The sequence below is a fragment of the Ambystoma mexicanum genome, chromosome 5p (assembly GCF_040938575.1).
Source record: "Ambystoma mexicanum isolate Mex_15411 chromosome 5p, UKY_AmexF1_1, whole genome shotgun sequence".
NCBI classification, from domain to species: domain Eukaryota; kingdom Metazoa; phylum Chordata; class Amphibia; order Caudata; family Ambystomatidae; genus Ambystoma; species Ambystoma mexicanum.
Window position 1 is genome coordinate 717,155,352 of NC_090930.1, and position 19,682 is coordinate 717,175,033.

General features: G+C 54.3%; 19 non-coding genes across 19 annotated transcripts; 12 read left to right on the forward strand and 7 right to left on the reverse strand.

Moving 5' to 3' along the window:
• The first annotated feature begins 225 nt into the window (after positions 1-225).
• TRNAE-CUC (transfer RNA glutamic acid (anticodon CUC)) lies at positions 226-297 on the forward strand. The gene has a single exon. It is a non-coding gene; the product is annotated as a tRNA-Glu (tRNA).
• Positions 298-1,601: 1,304 nt separating this feature from the next.
• TRNAL-UAA (transfer RNA leucine (anticodon UAA)) lies at positions 1,602-1,684 on the reverse strand. The gene has a single exon. It is a non-coding gene; the product is annotated as a tRNA-Leu (tRNA).
• Positions 1,685-2,980: 1,296 nt separating this feature from the next.
• Positions 2,981-3,052, forward strand: TRNAE-CUC (transfer RNA glutamic acid (anticodon CUC)). Its single transcript has one exon. It is a non-coding gene; the product is annotated as a tRNA-Glu (tRNA).
• A 1,873-nt stretch (positions 3,053-4,925) lies between these two features.
• On the forward strand, positions 4,926-4,997 carry TRNAE-CUC (transfer RNA glutamic acid (anticodon CUC)). Its single transcript has one exon. It is a non-coding gene; the product is annotated as a tRNA-Glu (tRNA).
• Positions 4,998-5,337: 340 nt separating this feature from the next.
• On the forward strand, positions 5,338-5,409 carry TRNAE-CUC (transfer RNA glutamic acid (anticodon CUC)). The gene has a single exon. It is a non-coding gene; the product is annotated as a tRNA-Glu (tRNA).
• Positions 5,410-6,313: 904 nt separating this feature from the next.
• Positions 6,314-6,396, reverse strand: TRNAL-UAA (transfer RNA leucine (anticodon UAA)). Its single transcript has one exon. It is a non-coding gene; the product is annotated as a tRNA-Leu (tRNA).
• Positions 6,397-7,294: 898 nt separating this feature from the next.
• On the forward strand, positions 7,295-7,366 carry TRNAE-CUC (transfer RNA glutamic acid (anticodon CUC)). The gene has a single exon. It is a non-coding gene; the product is annotated as a tRNA-Glu (tRNA).
• A 340-nt stretch (positions 7,367-7,706) lies between these two features.
• Positions 7,707-7,778, forward strand: TRNAE-CUC (transfer RNA glutamic acid (anticodon CUC)). The gene has a single exon. It is a non-coding gene; the product is annotated as a tRNA-Glu (tRNA).
• Positions 7,779-8,682: 904 nt separating this feature from the next.
• TRNAL-UAA (transfer RNA leucine (anticodon UAA)) lies at positions 8,683-8,765 on the reverse strand. The gene has a single exon. It is a non-coding gene; the product is annotated as a tRNA-Leu (tRNA).
• A 906-nt stretch (positions 8,766-9,671) lies between these two features.
• Positions 9,672-9,743, forward strand: TRNAE-CUC (transfer RNA glutamic acid (anticodon CUC)). The gene has a single exon. It is a non-coding gene; the product is annotated as a tRNA-Glu (tRNA).
• Positions 9,744-10,083: 340 nt separating this feature from the next.
• TRNAE-CUC (transfer RNA glutamic acid (anticodon CUC)) lies at positions 10,084-10,155 on the forward strand. Its single transcript has one exon. It is a non-coding gene; the product is annotated as a tRNA-Glu (tRNA).
• A 904-nt stretch (positions 10,156-11,059) lies between these two features.
• Positions 11,060-11,142, reverse strand: TRNAL-UAA (transfer RNA leucine (anticodon UAA)). The gene has a single exon. It is a non-coding gene; the product is annotated as a tRNA-Leu (tRNA).
• Positions 11,143-12,436: 1,294 nt separating this feature from the next.
• TRNAE-CUC (transfer RNA glutamic acid (anticodon CUC)) lies at positions 12,437-12,508 on the forward strand. The gene has a single exon. It is a non-coding gene; the product is annotated as a tRNA-Glu (tRNA).
• Positions 12,509-13,423: 915 nt separating this feature from the next.
• TRNAL-UAA (transfer RNA leucine (anticodon UAA)) lies at positions 13,424-13,506 on the reverse strand. Its single transcript has one exon. It is a non-coding gene; the product is annotated as a tRNA-Leu (tRNA).
• Positions 13,507-14,798: 1,292 nt separating this feature from the next.
• TRNAE-CUC (transfer RNA glutamic acid (anticodon CUC)) lies at positions 14,799-14,870 on the forward strand. Its single transcript has one exon. It is a non-coding gene; the product is annotated as a tRNA-Glu (tRNA).
• A 904-nt stretch (positions 14,871-15,774) lies between these two features.
• Positions 15,775-15,857, reverse strand: TRNAL-UAA (transfer RNA leucine (anticodon UAA)). The gene has a single exon. It is a non-coding gene; the product is annotated as a tRNA-Leu (tRNA).
• A 1,292-nt stretch (positions 15,858-17,149) lies between these two features.
• Positions 17,150-17,221, forward strand: TRNAE-CUC (transfer RNA glutamic acid (anticodon CUC)). Its single transcript has one exon. It is a non-coding gene; the product is annotated as a tRNA-Glu (tRNA).
• Positions 17,222-18,125: 904 nt separating this feature from the next.
• Positions 18,126-18,208, reverse strand: TRNAL-UAA (transfer RNA leucine (anticodon UAA)). The gene has a single exon. It is a non-coding gene; the product is annotated as a tRNA-Leu (tRNA).
• Positions 18,209-19,500: 1,292 nt separating this feature from the next.
• Positions 19,501-19,572, forward strand: TRNAE-CUC (transfer RNA glutamic acid (anticodon CUC)). The gene has a single exon. It is a non-coding gene; the product is annotated as a tRNA-Glu (tRNA).
• The last annotated feature ends 110 nt before the right edge of the window (positions 19,573-19,682 follow it).

The window sequence follows — 19,682 nt, forward strand, 5'->3', positions numbered from 1 at the left end:
AAGTGATGCTGTCTTCAATCTCTAAGCTCCCCTTTTCGCAGACCATCACAAGTGTTTTTGTTTTCTTTCTTTCTTTCTTTCTTTCTTTATTTCTTTATTTATTTATTTATTAGCAGAAACGGCCCCCGAAGACCTGCAGGCACTGGTGCCCATTGTAGCAGAGGCCCTCAGCCTTTGGACTCGGACGCCACCATCTGAGCGACACGCAACGGGGTGCACCCACCGTCCCTGGTGGTCTAGTGGTTAGGATTCGGCGCTCTCACCGCCGCGGCCCGGGTTCGATTCCCGGTCAGGGAAGGAGCTCTTTTAACAACTGACATTTTTATTTACAGCAATGCAGTTAACTGGCGACCGGAAATCTTGCTCCCAGATGCAGATTTGCGTGCACAAAATGGAGGAAGTGCCCTCAGCGCGACGCAAAACGTGTTTATGGCAGAGTCCCATTCATTCTCCTGTCGCTGCGGAAAGACTGCCCTTGACGCAAAAAAGGCAGCTTCCTTTTTCACCGCTGGAGAGAACCTATCTGCTCGGCCCTCCCCCTCTCTTCCCAGTCCCCCAATGGACTGGCCTTTGAGGCACCTGCAGGCATTGTGCACTCGGACACCACTGCCCGGCCTTCCCGAGCTGTCCAGCGGTCTCCCTGGTGGTCTAGTGGTTAGGATTCGGCGCGGCCCGGGTTCGATTCCCGGTCAGGGAAGAGAGGCTTTTACTGAATGACATTTTTACAGAAATTCAAACAACTGCGTCTCAAAAAATATTTCTTTCAAATGTAGCTTCACTCACAGGCAATAGCGGCGTGGCTCCCCTGGCGGTAACTCCAAGCATCTTTTCAGCATGGTCCCTTACCGGAAGCTGTCGCCGCTAGAAGTGGGCCTGTGCCCCAAAAAGGAAGCTTTCTTTCTTCCAAAGCTGTAGAGAAAATATTAGTCCTGTCGCCCTGCCAAAGCCGAGCTCGCCCACCATCCCTAGCCTCATCAGACCAAGACCTTGCCCGGGACCCTGGGGCAGAGGGCTGCAGAAATGGTTGCGTACCGGTTTGGAGGAGAAAAGCAGGGGAGGGAGGGGTCGTAGCTGCTTGATTTGCATACAGAGCTGTGGTCTGCTGGGAAAGTGCAGCCTTTGGAGCTTGGCAAAGGCTTCGCAAGGGGCCCGAGCATTGCCCTCGCCCCGTTTGTTGACAGGTTCTCCTTCTATGGGCTGAAGGGCCCTGTAGCCTGATTTGAGGTTGGACGCTCTATTATTCACAGGGGTGTACCGGGCCTAGACGGTGACTGGCTGACCCGTCAGGGCATCGCCCGTTTGGAAGCCCGTTTCGGAAGCGGAGGCGGGAATCCCTGCCCAATTTTCTTTTGGGGTGGTAGGGCTGTTGGCGGGGTTGCACAAGCTCTGCCAACTTTGGCGGCTTAAGCTTGGGATGCGAGGGACATGGTACAAAAATGCAAAGGTTTTCCAGGAAAAGAGTCTACGGGCAACGATTCCTTGTTGCTCTTTTCAGGTGAACTCAAGCCTCAGGGCTTTGAGGTAGGGGCACTGCCTACAGACAGCAGGAAAGGGCTTGTGCGAAGCTGCTGCCGCATTTAGGTAAGAAGAGTAAAAACCTGTACCAGGAGTGGGGCTCGAACCCACGCGGACACTTGTCCATTGGATCTTAAGTCCAACGCCTTAACCACTCGGCCATCCTGGTGAGCTGCTGCAAAGGGCTTCGAATTGAATCTTTGCTGTTTCAGCAGCAGGCGAACAAGTGGAAAACCAGCCCAGAGTGCCCCCTGCAGGAGGTTGGATGGAATTGGCTTGCGAGCGGCAAACGTCTCTCACTTAACAGCATTACAATAGCCTCCAGCTGACTGCAAGTACGGTTGCGGAAACCTCCCGGGTGCTGCAGTCGTTTCCCCGGTGGCCTAGTGGTGAGGATTTGGTGCTTTCACTGCCACGGGCCTGGCTTCGAGTCCCCGACCAGAGTGTGTGCTTTGAGTAAAGGTGGTCTAGGGCAGTCCAGAGGCAGGCTGAGCCTCGAAGGCTGGTGCAGGCCTTGGTGTGCGAGCCCGAAAAAAGGGCAGCTCCTATGTCATCCCTTCTTGCCCTCCGGCACTTGCTGTACAAGCAAAGCCCCCTTTGAACTCTGCATGGTAACCCTGCTGTGTCTCGCAGGCAATCATGGCCTGCCGCCTTTTAATAAACGTGCTCTCCCACGAAGCAGTTCTCCTAAGGAGGGTTAGTTGTGAGTGTGCATCTTCAGCGGCAGCCTCTAGGGGGAGCTTCAGCACTGACCCACAAAAGCTCATAGCGAGGAAGGCTGTCCTTTCAGGAGAGCAAGACAGGAATATCAGCGCTTGGAAGTGAAAGCGCAAACGTTCCCAAAGTGATGCTGTCTTCAATCTCTAAGCTCCCCTTTTCGCAGACCATCACAAGTGTTTTTGTTTTCTTTCTTTCTTTCTTTCTTTCTTTCTTTATTTATTTATTTATTTATTAGCAGAAACGGCCCCCGAAGACCTGCAGGCACTGGTGCCCATTGTAGCAGAGGCCCTCAGCCTTTGGACTCGGACGCCACCATCTGAGCGACACGCAACGGGGTGCACCCACCGTCCCTGGTGGTCTAGTGGTAGCGCCGCCACGGCCCGGGTTCGATTCCCGGTCAGGGAAGGAGCTCTTTTAACAACTGACATTTTTATTTACAGCAATGCAGTTAACTGGCGACCGGAAATCTTGCTCCCAGATGCAGATTTGCGTGCACAAAATGGAGGAAGTGCCCTCAGCGCGACGCAAAACGTGTTTATGGCAGAGTCCCATTCATTCTCCTGTCGCTGCGGAAAGACTGCCCTTGACGCAAAAAAGGCAGCTTCCTTTTTCACCGCTGGAGAGAACCTATCTGCTCGGCCCTCCCCCTCTCTTCCCAGTCCCCCAATGGACTGGCCTTTGAGGCACCTGCAGGCATTGTGCACTCGGACACCACTGCCCGGCCTTCCCGAGCTGTCCAGCGGTCTCCCTGGTGGTCTAGTGGTTAGGATTCGGCGCTCTCACCGCCGCGGCCCGGGTTCGATTCCCGGTCAGGGAAGAGAGGCTTTTACTGAATGACATTTTTACAGAAATTCAAACAACTGCGTCTCAAAAAATATTTCTTTCAAATGTAGCTTCACTCACAGGCAATAGCGGCGTGGCTCCCCTGGCGGTAACTCCAAGCATCTTTTCAGCATGGTCCCTTACCGGAAGCTGTCGCCGCTAGAAGTGGGCCTGTGCCCCAAAAAGGAAGCTTTCTTTCTTCCAAAGCTGTAGAGAAAATATTAGTCCTGTCGCCCTGCCAAAGCCGAGCTCGCCCACCATCCCTAGCCTCATCAGACCAAGACCTTGCCCGGGACCCTGGGGCAGAGGGCTGCAGAAATGGTTGCGTACCGGTTTGGAGGAGAAAAGCAGGGGAGGGAGGGGTCGTAGCTGCTTGATTTGCATACAGAGCTGTGGTCTGCTGGGAAAGTGCAGCCTTTGGAGCTTGGCAAAGGCTTCGCAAGGGGCCCGAGCATTGCCCTCGCCCCGTTTGTTGACAGGTTCTCCTTCTATGGGCTGAAGGGCCCTGTAGCCTGATTTGAGGTTGGACGCTCTATTATTCACAGGGGTGTACCGGGCCTAGACGGTGACTGGCTGACCCGTCAGGGCATCGCCCGTTTGGAAGCCCGTTTCGGAAGCGGAGGCGGGAATCCCTGCCCAATTTTCTTTTGGGGTGGTAGGGCTGTTGGCGGGGTTGCACAAGCTCTGCCAACTTTGGCGGCTTAAGCTTGGGATGCGAGGGACATGGTACAAAAATGCAAAGGTTTTCCAGGAAAAGAGTCTACGGGCAACGATTCCTTGTTGCTCTTTTCAGGTGAACTCAAGCCTCAGGGCTTTGAGGTAGGGGCACTGCCTACAGACAGCAGGAAAGGGCTTGTGCGAAGCTGCTGCCGCATTTAGGTAAGAAGAGTAAAAACCTGTACCAGGAGTGGGGCTCGAACCCACGCGGACACTTGTCCATTGGATCTTAAGCCCACTCGGCCATCCTGGTGAGCTGCTGCAAAGGGCTTCAAATTGAATCTTTGCTGTTTCAGCAGCAGGCGAACAAGTGGAAAACCAGCCCAGAGTGCCCCCTGCAGGAGGTTGGATGGAATTGGCTTGCGAGCGGCAAACGTCTCTCACTTAACAGCATTACAATAGCCTCCAGCTGACTGCAAGTACGGTTGCGGAAACCTCCCGGGTGCTGCAGTCGTTTCCCCGGTGGCCTAGTGGTGAGGATTTGGTGCTTTCACTGCCACGGGCCTGGCTTCGAGTCCCCGACCAGAGTGTGTGCTTTGAGTAAAGGTGGTCTAGGGCAGTCCAGAGGCAGGCTGAGCCTCGAAGGCTGGTGCAGGCCTTGGTGTGCGAGCCCGAAAAAAGGGCAGCTCCTATGTCATCCCTTCTTGCCCTCCGGCACTTGCTGTACAAGCAAAGCCCCCTTTGAACTCTGCATGGTAACCCTGCTGTGTCTCGCAGGCAATCATGGCCTGCCGCCTTTTAATAAACGTGCTCTCCCACGAAGCAGTTCTCCTAAGGAGGGTTAGTTGTGAGTGTGCATCTTCAGCGGCAGCCTCTAGGGGGAGCTTCAGCACTGACCCACAAAAGCTCATAGCGAGGAAGGCTGTCCTTTCAGGAGAGCAAGACAGGAATATCAGCGCTTGGAAGTGAAAGCGCAAACGTTCCCAAAGTGATGCTGTCTTCAATCTCTAAGCTCCCCTTTTCGCAGACCATCACAAGTGTTTTTGTTTTCTTTCTTTCTTTCTTTCTTTCTTTATTTCTTTATTTATTTATTTATTAGCAGAAACGGCCCCCGAAGACCTGCAGGCACTGGTGCCCATTGTAGCAGAGGCCCTCAGCCTTTGGACTCAGACGCCACCATCTGAGTGACACGCAACGGGGTGCACCCACCGTCCCTGGTGGTCTAGTGGTTAGGATTCGGCGCTCTCACCGCCGCGGCCCGGGTTCGATTCCCGGTCAGGGAAGGAGCTCTTTTAACAACTGACATTTTTATTTACAGCAATGCAGTTAACTGGCGACCGGAAATCTTGCTCCCAGATGCAGATTTGCGTGCACAAAATGGAGGAAGTGCCCTCAGCGCGACGCAAAACGTGTTTATGGCAGAGTCCCATTCATTCTCCTGTCGCTGCGGAAAGACTGCCCTTGACGCAAAAAAGGCAGCTTCCTTTTTCACCGCTGGAGAGAACCTATCTGCTCGGCCCTCCCCCTCTCTTCCCAGTCCCCCAATGGACTGGCCTTTGAGGCACCTGCAGGCATTGTGCACTCGGACACCACTGCCCGGCCTTCCCGAGTTGTGCTGCGGTCTCCCTGGTGGTCTAGTGGTTAGGATTCGGCGCTCTCACCGCCGCGGCCCGGGTTCGATTCCCGGTCAGGGAAGAGAGGCTTTTACTGAATGACATTTTTACAGAAATTCAAACAACTGCGTCTCAAAAAATATTTCTTTCAAATGTAGCTTCACTCACAGGCAATAGCGGCGTGGCTCCCCTGGCGGTAACTCCAAGCATCTTTTCAGCATGGTCCCTTACCGGAAGCTGTCGCCGCTAGAAGTGGGCCTGTGCCCCAAAAAGGAAGCTTTCTTTCTTCCAAAGCTGTAGAGAAAATATTAGTCCTGTCGCCCTGCCAAAGCCGAGCTCGCCCACCATCCCTAGCCTCATCAGACCAAGACCTTGCCCGGGACCCTGGGGCAGAGGGCTGCAGAAATGGTTGCGTACCGGTTTGGAGGAGAAAAGCAGGGGAGGGAGGGGTCGTAGCTGCTTGATTTGCATACAGAGCTGTGGTCTGCTGGGAAAGTGCAGCCTTTGGAGCTTGGCAAAGGCTTCGCAAGGGGCCCGAGCATTGCCCTCGCCCCGTTTGTTGACAGGTTCTCCTTCTATGGGCTGAAGGGCCCTGTAGCCTGATTTGAGGTTGGACGCTCTATTATTCACAGGGGTGTACCGGGCCTAGACGGTGACTGGCTGACCCGTCAGGGCATCGCCCGTTTGGAAGCCCGTTTCGGAAGCGGAGGCGGGAATCCCTGCCCAATTTTCTTTTGGGGTGGTAGGGCTGTTGGCGGGGTTGCACAAGCTCTGCCAACTTTGGCGGCTTAAGCTTGGGATGCGAGGGACATGGTACAAAAATGCAAAGGTTTTCCAGGAAAAGAGTCTACGGGCAACGATTCCTTGTTGCTCTTTTCAGGTGAACTCAAGCCTCAGGGCTTTGAGGTAGGGGCACTGCCTACAGACAGCAGGAAAGGGCTTGTGCGAAGCTGCTGCCGCATTTAGGTAAGAAGAGTAAAAACCTGTACCAGGAGTGGGGCTCGAACCCACGCGGACACTTGTCCATTGGATCTTAAGTCCAACGCCTTAACCACTCGGCCATCCTGGTGAGCTGCTGCAAAGGGCTTCGAATTGAATCTTTGCTGTTTCAGCAGCAGGCGAACAAGTGGAAAACCAGCCCAGAGTGCCCCCTGCAGGAGGTTGGATGGAATTGGCTTGCGAGCGGCAAACGTCTCTCACTTAACAGCATTACAATAGCCTCCAGCTGACTGCAAGTACGGTTGCGGAAACCTCCCGGGTGCTGCAGTCGTTTCCCCGGTGGCCTAGTGGTGAGGATTTGGTGCTTTCACTGCCACGGGCCTGGCTTCGAGTCCCCGACCAGAGTGTGTGCTTTGAGTAAAGGTGGTCTAGGGCAGTCCAGAGGCAGGCTGAGCCTCGAAGGCTGGTGCAGGCCTTGGTGTGCGAGCCCGAAAAAAGGGCAGCTCCTATGTCATCCCTTCTTGCCCTCCGGCACTTGCTGTACAAGCAAAGCCCCCTTTGAACTCTGCATGGTAACCCTGCTGTGTCTCGCAGGCAATCATGGCCTGCCGCCTTTTAATAAACGTGCTCTCCCACGAAGCAGTTCTCCTAAGGAGGGTTAGTTGTGAGTGTGCATCTTCAGCGGCAGCCTCTAGGGGGAGCTTCAGCACTGACCCACAAAAGCTCATAGCGAGGAAGGCTGTCCTTTCAGGAGAGCAAGACAGGAATATCAGCGCTTGGAAGTGAAAGCGCAAACGTTCCCAAAGTGATGCTGTCTTCAATCTCTAAGCTCCCCTTTTCGCAGACCATCACAAGTGTTTTTGTTTTCTTTCTTTCTTTCTTTCTTTCTTTATTTCTTTATTTATTTATTTATTAGCAGAAACGGCCCCCGAAGACCTGCAGGCACTGGTGCCCATTGTAGCAGAGGCCCTCAGCCTTTGGACTCGGACGCCACCATCTGAGCGACACGCAATGGGGTGCACCCACCGTCCCTGGTGGTCTAGTGGTTAGGATTCGGCGCTCTCACCGCCGCGGCCCGGGTTCGATTCCCGGTCAGGGAAGGAGCTCTTTTAACAACTGACATTTTTATTTACAGCAATGCAGTTAACTGGCGACCGGAAATCTTGCTCCCAGATGCAGATTTGCGTGCACAAAATGGAGGAAGTGCCCTCAGCGCGACGCAAAACGTGTTTATGGCAGAGTCCCATTCATTCTCCTGTCGCTGCGGAAAGACTGCCCTTGACGCAAAAAAGGCAGCTTCCTTTTTCACCGCTGGAGAGAACCTATCTGCTCGGCCCTCCCCCTCTCTTCCCAGTCCCCCAATGGACTGGCCTTTGAGGCACCTGCAGGCATTGTGCACTCGGACACCACTGCCCGGCCTTCCCGAGCTGTCCAGCGGTCTCCCTGGTGGTCTAGTGGTTAGGATTCGGCGCTCTCATCGCCGCGGCCCGGGTTCGATTCCCGGTCAGGGAAGAGAGGCTTTTACTGAATGACATTTTTACAGAAATTCAAACAACTGCGTCTCAAAAAATATTTCTTTCAAATGTAGCTTCACTCACAGGCAATAGCGGCGTGGCTCCCCTGGCGGTAACTCCAAGCATCTTTTCAGCATGGTCCCTTACCGGAAGCTGTCGCCGCTAGAAGTGGGCCTGTGCCCCAAAAAGGAAGCTTTCTTTCTTCCAAAGCTGTAGAGAAAATATTAGTCCTGTCGCCCTGCCAAAGCCGAGCTCGCCCACCATCCCTAGCCTCATCAGACCAAGACCTTGCCCGGGACCCTGGGGCAGAGGGCTGCAGAAATGGTTGCGTACCGGTTTGGAGGAGAAAAGCAGGGGAGGGAGGGGTCGTAGCTGCTTGATTTGCATACAGAGCTGTGGTCTGCTGGGAAAGTGCAGCCTTTGGAGCTTGGCAAAGGCTTCGCAAGGGGCCCGAGCATTGCCCTCGCCCCGTTTGTTGACAGGTTCTCCTTCTATGGGCTGAAGGGCCCTGTAGCCTGATTTGAGGTTGGACGCTCTATTATTCACAGGGGTGTACCGGGCCTAGACGGTGACTGGCTGACCCGTCAGGGCATCGCCCGTTTGGAAGCCCGTTTCGGAAGCGGAGGCGGGAATCCCTGCCCAATTTTCTTTTGGGGTGGTAGGGCTGTTGGCGGGGTTGCACAAGCTCTGCCAACTTTGGCGGCTTAAGCTTGGGATGCGAGGGACATGGTACAAAAATGCAAAGGTTTTCCAGGAAAAGAGTCTACGGGCAACGATTCCTTGTTGCTCTTTTCAGGTGAACTCAAGCCTCAGGGCTTTGAGGTAGGGGCACTGCCTACAGACAGCAGGAAAGGGCTTGTGCGAAGCTGCTGCCGCATTTAGGTAAGAAGAGTAAAAACCTGTACCAGGAGTGGGGCTCGAACCCACGCGGACACTTGTCCATTGGATCTTAAGTCCAACGCCTTAACCACTCGGCCATCCTGGTGAGCTGCTGCAAAGGGCTTCGAATTGAATCTTTGCTGTTTCAGCAGCAGGCGAACAAGTGGAAAACCAGCCCAGAGTGCCCCCTGCAGGAGGTTGGATGGAATTGGCTTGCGAGCGGCAAACGTCTCTCACTTAACAGCATTACAATAGCCTCCAGCTGACTGCAAGTACGGTTGCGGAAACCTCCCGGGTGCTGCAGTCGTTTCCCCGGTGGCCTAGTGGTGAGGATTTGGTGCTTTCACTGCCACGGGCCTGGCTTCGAGTCCCCGACCAGAGTGTGTGCTTTGAGTAAAGGTGGTCTAGGGCAGTCCAGAGGCAGGTTGAGCCTCGAAGGCTGGTGCAGGCCTTGGTGTGCGAGCCCGAAAAAAGGGCAGCTCCTATGTCATCCCTTCTTGCCCTCCGGCACTTGCTGTACAAGCAAAGCCCCCTTTGAACTCTGCATGGTAACCCTGCTGTGTCTCGCAGGCAATCATGGCCTGCCGCCTTTTAATAAACGTGCTCTCCCACGAAGCAGTTCTCCTAAGGAGGGTTAGTTGTGAGTGTGCATCTTCAGCGGCAGCCTCTAGGGGGAGCTTCAGCACTGACCCACAAAAGCTCATAGCGAGGAAGGCTGTCCTTTCAGGAGAGCAAGACAGGAATATCAGCGCTTGGAAGTGAAAGCGCAAACGTTCCCAAAGTGATGCTGTCTTCAATCTCTAAGCTCCCCTTTTCGCAGACCATCACAAGTGTTTTTGTTTTCTTTCTTTCTTTCTTTCTTTCTTTCTTTCTTTATTTCTTTATTTATTTATTTATTAGCAGAAACGGCCCCCGAAGACCTGCAGGCACTGGTGCCCATTGTAGCAGAGGCCCTCAGCCTTTGGACTCAGACGCCACCATCTGAGCGACACGCAACGGGGTGCACCCACCGTCCCTGGTGGTCTAGTGGTTAGGATTCGGCGCTCTCACCGCCGCGGCCCGGGTTCGATTCCCGGTCAGGGAAGGAGCTCTTTTAACAACTGACATTTTTATTTACAGCAATGCAGTTAACTGGCGACCGGAAATCTTGCTCCCAGATGCAGATTTGCGTGCACAAAATGGAGGAAGTGCCCTCAGCGCGACGCAAAACGTGTTTATGGCAGAGTCCCATTCATTCTCCTGTCGCTGCGGAAAGACTGCCCTTGACGCAAAAAAGGCAGCTTCCTTTTTCACCGCTGGAGAGAACCTATCTGCTCGGCCCTCCCCCTCTCTTCCCAGTCCCCCAATGGACTGGCCTTTGAGGCACCTGCAGGCATTGTGCACTCGGACACCACTGCCCGGCCTTCCCGAGTTGTGCTGCGGTCTCCCTGGTGGTCTAGTGGTTAGGATTCGGCGCTCTCACCGCCGCGGCCCGGGTTCGATTCCCGGTCAGGGAAGAGAGGCTTTTACTGAATGACATTTTTACAGAAATTCAAACAACTGCGTCTCAAAAAATATTTCTTTCAAATGTAGCTTCACTCACAGGCAATAGCGGCGTGGCTCCCCTGGCGGTAACTCCAAGCATCTTTTCAGCATGGTCCCTTACCGGAAGCTGTCGCCGCTAGAAGTGGGCCTGTGCCCCAAAAAGGAAGCTTTCTTTCTTCCAAAGCTGTAGAGAAAATATTAGTCCTGTCGCCCTGCCAAAGCCGAGCTCGCCCACCATCCCTAGCCTCATCAGACCAAGACCTTGCCCGGGACCCTGGGGCAGAGGGCTGCAGAAATGGTTGCGTACCGGTTTGGAGGAGAAAAGCAGGGGAGGGAGGGGTCGTAGCTGCTTGATTTGCATACAGAGCTGTGGTCTGCTGGGAAAGTGCAGCCTTTGGAGCTTGGCAAAGGCTTCGCAAGGGGCCCGAGCATTGCCCTCGCCCCGTTTGTTGACAGGTTCTCCTTCTATGGGCTGAAGGGCCCTGTAGCCTGATTTGAGGTTGGACGCTCTATTATTCACAGGGGTGTACCGGGCCTAGACGGTGACTGGCTGACCCGTCAGGGCATCGCCCGTTTGGAAGCCCGTTTCGGAAGCGGAGGCGGGAATCCCTGCCCAATTTTCTTTTGGGGTGGTAGGGCTGTTGGCGGGGTTGCACAAGCTCTGCCAACTTTGGCGGCTTAAGCTTGGGATGCGAGGGACATGGTACAAAAATGCAAAGGTTTTCCAGGAAAAGAGTCTACGGGCAACGATTCCTTGTTGCTCTTTTCAGGTGAACTCAAGCCTCAGGGCTTTGAGGTAGGGGCACTGCCTACAGACAGCAGGAAAGGGCTTGTGCGAAGCTGCTGCCGCATTTAGGTAAGAAGAGTAAAAACCTGTACCAGGAGTGGGGCTCGAACCCACGCGGACACTTGTCCATTGGATCTTAAGTCCAACGCCTTAACCACTCGGCCATCCTGGTGAGCTGCTGCAAAGGGCTTCGAATTGAATCTTTGCTGTTTCAGCAGCAGGCGAACAAGTGGAAAACCAGCCCAGAGTGCCCCCTGCAGGAGGTTGGATGGAATTGGCTTGCGAGCGGCAAACGTCTCTCACTTAACAGCATTACAATAGCCTCCAGCTGACTGCAAGTACGGTTGCGGAAACCTCCCGGGTGCTGCAGTCGTTTCCCCGGTGGCCTAGTGGTGAGGATTTGGTGCTTTCACTGCCACGGGCCTGGCTTCGAGTCCCCGACCAGAGTGTGTGCTTTGAGTAAAGGTGGTCTAGGGCAGTCCAGAGGCAGGCTGAGCCTCGAAGGCTGGTGCAGGCCTTGGTGTGCGAGCCCGAAAAAAGGGCAGCTCCTATGTCATCCCTTCTTGCCCTCCGGCACTTGCTGTACAAGCAAAGCCCCCTTTGAACTCTGCATGGTAACCCTGCTGTGTCTCGCAGGCAATCATGGCCTGCCGCCTTTTAATAAACGTGCTCTCCCACGAAGCAGTTCTCCTAAGGAGGGTTAGTTGTGAGTGTGCATCTTCAGCGGCAGCCTCTAGGGGGAGCTTCAGCACTGACCCACAAAAGCTCATAGCGAGGAAGGCTGTCCTTTCAGGAGAGCAAGACAGGAATATCAGCGCTTGGAAGTGAAAGCGCAAACGTTCCCAAAGTGATGCTGTCTTCAATCTCTAAGCTCCCCTTTTCGCAGACCATCACAAGTGTTTTTGTTTTCTTTCTTTCTTTCTTTCTTTATTTCTTTATTTATTTATTTATTAGCAGAAACGGCCCCCGAAGACCTGCAGGCACTGGTGCCCATTGTAGCAGAGGCCCTCAGCCTTTGGACTCGGACGCCACCATCTGAGCGACACGCAACGGGGTGCACCCACCGTCCCTGGTGGTCTAGTGGTTAGGATTCGCCGCGGCCCGGGTTCGATTCCCGGTCAGGGAAGGAGCTCTTTTAACAACTGACATTTTTATTTACAGCAATGCAGTTAACTGGCGACCGGAAATCTTGCTCCCAGATGCAGATTTGCGTGCACAAAATGGAGGAAGTGCCCTCAGCGCGACGCAAAACGTGTTTATGGCAGAGTCCCATTCATTCTCCTGTCGCTGCGGAAAGACTGCCCTTGACGCAAAAAAGGCAGCTTCCTTTTTCACCGCTGGAGAGAACCTATCTGCTCGGCCCTCCCCCTCTCTTCCCAGTCCCCCAATGGACTGGCCTTTGAGGCACCTGCAGGCATTGTGCACTCGGACACCACTGCCCGGCCTTCCCGAGCTGTCCAGCGGTCTCCCTGGTGGTCTAGTGGTTAGGATTCGGCGCTCTCATCGCCGCGGCCCGGGTTCGATTCCCGGTCAGGGAAGAGAGGCTTTTACTGAATGACATTTTTACAGAAATTCAAACAACTGCGTCTCAAAAAATATTTCTTTCAAATGTAGCTTCACTCACAGGCAATAGCGGCGTGGCTCCCCTGGCGGTAACTCCAAGCATCTTTTCAGCATGGTCCCTTACCGGAAGCTGTCGCCGCTAGAAGTGGGCCTGTGCCCCAAAAAGGAAGCTTTCTTTCTTCCAAAGCTGTAGAGAAAATATTAGTCCTGTCGCCCTGCCAAAGCCGAGCTCGCCCACCATCCCTAGCCTCATCAGACCAAGACCTTGCCCGGGACCCTGGGGCAGAGGGCTGCAGAAATGGTTGCGTACCGGTTTGGAGGAGAAAAGCAGGGGAGGGAGGGGTCGTAGCTGCTTGATTTGCATACAGAGCTGTGGTCTGCTGGGAAAGTGCAGCCTTTGGAGCTTGGCAAAGGCTTCGCAAGGGGCCCGAGCATTGCCCTCGCCCCGTTTGTTGACAGGTTCTCCTTCTATGGGCTGAAGGGCCCTGTAGCCTGATTTGAGGTTGGACGCTCTATTATTCACAGGGGTGTACCGGGCCTAGACGGTGACTGGCTGACCCGTCAGAGCATCGCCCGTTTGGAAGCCCGTTTCGGAAGCCGTGAGGAAGCGGAGGCGGGAATCCCTGCCCAATTTTCTTTTGGGGTGGTAGGGCTGTTGGCGGGGTTGCACAAGCTCTGCCAACTTTGGCGGCTTAAGCTTGGGATGCGAGGGACATGGTACAAAAATGCAAAGGTTTTCCAGGAAAAGAGTCTACGGGCAACGATTCCTTGTTGCTCTTTTCAGGTGAACTCAAGCCTCAGGGCTTTGAGGTAGGGGCACTGCCTACAGACAGCAGGAAAGGGCTTGTGCGAAGCTGCTGCCGCATTTAGGTAAGAAGAGTAAAAACCTGTACCAGGAGTGGGGCTCGAACCCACGCGGACACTTGTCCATTGGATCTTAAGTCCAACGCCTTAACCACTCGGCCATCCTGGTGAGCTGCTGCAAAGGGCTTCGAATTGAATCTTTGCTGTTTCAGCAGCAGGCGAACAAGTGGAAAACCAGCCCAGAGTGCCCCCTGCAGGAGGTTGGATGGAATTGGCTTGCGAGCGGCAAACGTCTCTCACTTAACAGCATTACAATAGCCTCCAGCTGACTGCAAGTACGGTTGCGGAAACCTCCCGGGTGCTGCAGTCGTTTCCCCGGTGGCCTAGTGGTGAGGATTTGGTGCTTTCACTGCCACGGGCCTGGCTTCGAGTCCCCGACCAGAGTGTGTGCTTTGAGTAAAGGTGGTCTAGGGCAGTCCAGAGGCAGGCTGAGCCTCGAAGGCTGGTGCAGGCCTTGGTGTGCGAGCCCGAAAAAAGGGCAGCTCCTATGTCATCCCTTCTTGCCCTCCGGCACTTGCTGTACAAGCAAAGCCCCCTTTGAACTCTGCATGGTAACCCTGCTGTGTCTCGCAGGCAATCATGGCCTGCCGCCTTTTAATAAACGTGCTCTCCCACGAAGCAGTTCTCCTAAGGAGGGTTAGTTGTGAGTGTGCATCTTCAGCGGCAGCCTCTAGGGGGAGCTTCAGCACTGACCCACAAAAGCTCATAGCGAGGAAGGCTGTCCTTTCAGGAGAGCAAGACAGGAATATCAGCGCTTGGAAGTGAAAGCGCAAACGTTCCCAAAGTGATGCTGTCTTCAATCTCTAAGCTCCCCTTTTCGCAGACCATCACAAGTGTTTTTGTTTTCTTTCTTTCTTTCTTTCTTTATTTCTTTATTTATTTATTTATTAGCAGAAACGGCCCCCGAAGACCTGCAGGCACTGGTGCCCATTGTAGCAGAGGCCCTCAGCCTTTGGACTCGGACGCCACCATCTGAGCGACACGCAACGGGGTGCACCCACCGTCCCTGGTGGTCTAGTGGTTAGGATTCCGCGGCCCGGGTTCGATTCCCGGTCAGGGAAGGAGCTCTTTTAACAACTGACATTTTTATTTACAGCAATGCAGTTAACTGGCGACCGGAAATCTTGCTCCCAGATGCAGATTTGCGTGCACAAAATGGAGGAAGTGCCCTCAGCGCGACGCAAAACGTGTTTATGGCAGAGTCCCATTCATTCTCCTGTCGCTGCGGAAAGACTGCCCTTGACGCAAAAAAGGCAGCTTCCTTTTTCACCGCTGGAGAGAACCTATCTGCTCGGCCCTCCCCCTCTCTTCCCAGTCCCCCAATGGACTGGCCTTTGAGGCACCTGCAGGCATTGTGCACTCGGACACCACTGCCCGGCCTTCCCGAGCTGTCCAGCGGTCTCCCTGGTGGTCTAGTGGTTAGGATTCGGCGCTCTCACCGCCGCGGCCCGGGTTCGATTCCCGGTCAGGGAAGAGAGGCTTTTACTGAATGACATTTTTACAGAAATTCAAACAACTGCGTCTCAAAAAATATTTCTTTCAAATGTAGCTTCACTCACAGGCAATAGCGGCGTGGCTCCCCTGGCGGTAACTCCAAGCATCTTTTCAGCATGGTCCCTTACCGGAAGCTGTCGCCGCTAGAAGTGGGCCTGTGCCCCAAAAAGGAAGCTTTCTTTCTTCCAAAGCTGTAGAGAAAATATTAGTCCTGTCGCCCTGCCAAAGCCGAGCTCGCCCACCATCCCTAGCCTCATCAGACCAAGACCTTGCCCGGGACCCTGGGGCAGAGGGCTGCAGAAATGGTTGCGTACCGGTTTGGAGGAGAAAAGCAGGGGAGGGAGGGGTCGTAGCTGCTTGATTTGCATACAGAGCTGTGGTCTGCTGGGAAAGTGCAGCCTTTGGAGCTTGGCAAAGGCTTCGCAAGGGGCCCGAGCATTGCCCTCGCCCCGTTTGTTGACAGGTTCTCCTTCTATGGGCTGAAGGGCCCTGTAGCCTGATTTGAGGTTGGACGCTCTATTATTCACAGGGGTGTACCGGGCCTAGACGGTGACTGGCTGACCCGTCAGGGCATCGCCCGTTTGGAAGCCCGTTTCGGAAGCGGAGGCGGGAATCCCTGCCCAATTTTCTTTTGGGGTGGTAGGGCTGTTGGCGGGGTTGCACAAGCTCTGCCAACTTTGGCGGCTTAAGCTTGGGATGCGAGGGACATGGTACAAAAATGCAAAGGTTTTCCAGGAAAAGAGTCTACGGGCAACGATTCCTTGTTGCTCTTTTCAGGTGAACTCAAGCCTCAGGGCTTTGAGGTAGGGGCACTGCCTACAGACAGCAGGAAAGGGCTTGTGCGAAGCTGCTGCCGCATTTAGGTAAGAAGAGTAAAAACCTGTACCAGGAGTGGGGCTCGAACCCACGCGGACACTTGTCCATTGGATCTTAAGTCCAACGCCTTAACCACTCGGCCATCCTGGTGAGCTGCTGCAAAGGGCTTCGAATTGAATCTTTGCTGTTTCAGCAGCAGGCGAACAAGTGGAAAACCAGCCCAGAGTGCCCCCTGCAGGAGGTTGGATGGAATTGGCTTGCGAGCGGCAAACGTCTCTCACTTAACAGCATTACAATAGCCTCCAGCTGACTGCAAGTACGGTTGCGGAAACCTCCCGGGTGCTGCAGTCGTTTCCCCGGTGGCCTAGTGGTGAGGATTTGGTGCTTTCACTGCCACGGGCCTGGCTTCGAGTCCCCGACCAGAGTGTGTGCTTTGAGTAAAGGTGGTCTAGGGCAGTCCAGAGGCAGGCTGAGCCTCGAAGGCTGGTGCAGGCCTTGGTGTGCGAGCCCGAAAAAAGGGCAGCTCCTATGTCATCCCTTCTTGCCCTCCGGCACTTGCTGTACAAGCAAAGCCCCCTTTGAACTCTGCATGGTAACCCTGCTGTGTCTCGCAGGCAATCATGGACTGCCGCCTTTTAATAAACGTGCTCTCCCACGAAGCAGTTCTCCTAAGGAGGGTTAGTTGTGAGTGTGCATCTTCAGCGGCAGCCTCTAGGGGGAGCTTCAGCACTGACCCACAAAAGCTCATAGCGAGGAAGGCTGTCCTTTCAGGAGAGCAAGACAGGAATATCAGCGCTTGGAAGTGAAAGCGCAAACGTTCCCAAAGTGATGCTGTCTTCAATCTCTAAGCTCCCCTTTTCGCAGACCATCACAAGTGTTTTTGTTTTCTTTCTTTCTTTCTTTCTTTATTTCTTTATTTATTTATTTATTAGCAGAAACGGCCCCCGAAGACCTGCAGGCACTGGTGCCCATTGTAGCAGAGGCCCTCAGCCTTTGGACTCGGACGCCACCATCTGAGCGACACGCAACGGGGTGCACCCACCGTCCCTGGTGGTCTAGTGGTTAGGATTCCGTGGCCCGGGTTCGATTCCCGGTCAGGGAAGGAGCTCTTTTAACAACTGACATTTTTATTTACAGCAATGCAGTTAACTGGCGACCGGAAATCTTGCTCCCAGATGCAGATTTGCGTGCACAAAATGGAGGAAGTGCCCTCAGCGCGACGCAAAACGTGTTTATGGCAGAGTCCCATTCATTCTCCTGTCGCTGCGGAAAGACTGCCCTTGACGCAAAAAAGGCAGCTTCCTTTTTCACCGCTGGAGAGAACCTATCTGCTCGGCCCTCCCCCTCTCTTCCCAGTCCCCCAATGGACTGGCCTTTGAGGCACCTGCAGGCATTGTGCACTCGGACACCACTGCCCGGCCTTCCCGAGCTGTCCAGCGGTCTCCCTGGTGGTCTAGTGGTTAGGATTCGGCGCTCTCACCGCCGCGGCCCGGGTTCGATTCCCGGTCAGGGAAGAGAGGCTTTTACTGAATGACATTTTTACAGAAATTCAAACAACTGCGTCTCAAAAAATATTTCTTTCAAATGTAGCTTCACTCACAGGCAATAGCGGCGTGGCTCCCCTGGCGGTAACTCCAAGCATCTTTTCAGCATGGTCCCTTACCGGAAGCTGTCGCCGCTAGAAGTGGGCCTGTGCCCCAAAAAGGAAGCTTTCTTTCTTCCAAAGCTGTAGAGAAAATATTAGTCCTGTCGCCCTGCCAAAGCCGAGCTCGCCCACCATCCCTAGCCTCATCAGACCAAGACCTTGCCCGGGACCCTGGGGCAGAGGGCTGCAGAAATGGTTGCGTACCGGTTTGGAGGAGAAAAGCAGGGGAGGGAGGGGTCGTAGCTGCTTGATTTGCATACAGAGCTGTGGTCTGCTGGGAAAGTGCAGCCTTTGGAGCTTGGCAAAGGCTTCGCAAGGGGCCCGAGCATTGCCCTCGCCCCGTTTGTTGACAGGTTCTCCTTCTATGGGCTGAAGGGCCCTGTAGCCTGATTTGAGGTTGGACGCTCTATTATTCACAGGGGTGTACCGGGCCTAGACGGTGACTGGCTGACCCGTCAGGGCATCGCCCGTTTGGAAGCCCGTTTCGGAAGCGGAGGCGGGAATCCCTGCCCAATTTTCTTTTGGGGTGGTAGGGCTGTTGGCGGGGTTGCACAAGCTCTGCCAACTTTGGCGGCTTAAGCTTGGGATGCGAGGGACATGGTACAAAAATGCAAAGGTTTTCCAGGAAAAGAGTCTACGGGCAACGATTCCTTGTTGCTCTTTTCAGGTGAACTCAATCCTCAGGGCTTTGAGGTAGGGGCACTGCCTACAGACAGCAGGAAAGGGCTTGTGCGAAGCTGCTGCCGCATTTAGGTAAGAAGAGTAAAAACCTGTACCAGGAGTGGGGCTCGAACCCACGCGGACACTTGTCCATTGGATCTTAAGTCCAACGCCTTAACCACTCGGCCATCCTGGTGAGCTGCTGCAAAGGGCTTCGAATTGAATCTTTGCTGTTTCAGCAGCAGGCGAACAAGTGGAAAACCAGCCCAGAGTGCCCCCTGCAGGAGGTTGGATGGAATTGGCTTGCGAGCGGCAAACGTCTCTCACTTAACAGCATTACAATAGCCTCCAGCTGACTGCAAGTACGGTTGCGGAAACCTCCCGGGTGCTGCAGTCGTTTCCCCGGTGGCCTAGTGGTGAGGATTTGGTGCTTTCACTGCCACGGGCCTGGCTTCGAGTCCCCGACCAGAGTGTGTGCTTTGAGTAAAGGTGGTCTAGGGCAGTCCAGAGGCAGGCTGAGCCTCGAAGGCTGGTGCAGGCCTTGGTGTGCGAGCCCGAAAAAAGGGCAGCTCCTATGTCATCCCTTCTTGCCCTCCGGCACTTGCTGTACAAGCAAAGCCCCCTTTGAACTCTGCATGGTAACCCTGCTGTGTCTCGCAGGCAATCATGGCCTGCCGCCTTTTAATAAACGTGCTCTCCCACGAAGCAGTTCTCCTAAGGAGGGTTAGTTGTGAGTGTGCATCTTCAGCGGCAGCCTCTAGGGGGAGCTTCAGCACTGACCCACAAAAGCTCATAGCGAGGAAGGCTGTCCTTTCAGGAGAGCAAGACAGGAATATCAGCGCTTGGAAGTGAAAGCGCAAACGTTCCCAAAGTGATGCTGTCTTCAATCTCTAAGCTCCCCTTTTCGCAGACCATCACAAGTGTTTTTGTTTTCTTTCTTTCTTTCTTTCTTTATTTCTTTATTTATTTATTTATTAGCAGAAACGGCCCCCGAAGACCTGCAGGCACTGGTGCCCATTGTAGCAGAGGCCCTCAGCCTTTGGACTCGGACGCCACCATCTGAGCGACACGCAACGGGGTGCACCCACCGTCCCTGGTGGTCTAGTGGTTAGGATTCCGCGGCCCGGGTTCGATTCCCGGTCAGGGAAGGAGCTCTTTTAACAACTGACATTTTTATTTACAGCAATGCAGTTAACTGGCGACCGGAAATCTTGCTCCCAGATGCAGATTTGCGTGCACAAAATGGAGGAAGTGCCCTCAGCGCGACGCAAAACGTGTTTATGGCAGAGTCCCATTCATTCTCCTGTCGCTGCGGAAAGACTGCCCTTGACGCAAAAAAGGCAGCTTCCTTTTTCACCGCTGGAGAGAACCTATCTGCTCGGCCCTCCCCCTCTCTTCCCAGTCCCCCAATGGACTGGCCTTTGAGGCACCTGCAGGCATTGTGCACTCGGACACCACTGCCCGGCCTTCCCGAGCTGTCCAGCGGTCTCCCTGGTGGTCTAGTGGTTAGGATTCGGCGCTCTCACCGCCGCGGCCCGGGTTCGATTCCCGGTCAGGGAAGAGAGGCTTTTACTGAATGACATTTTTACAGAAATTCAAACAACTGCGTCTCAAAAAATATTTCTTTCAAATGTAGCTTCACTCACAGGCAATAGCGGCGTGGCTCCCCT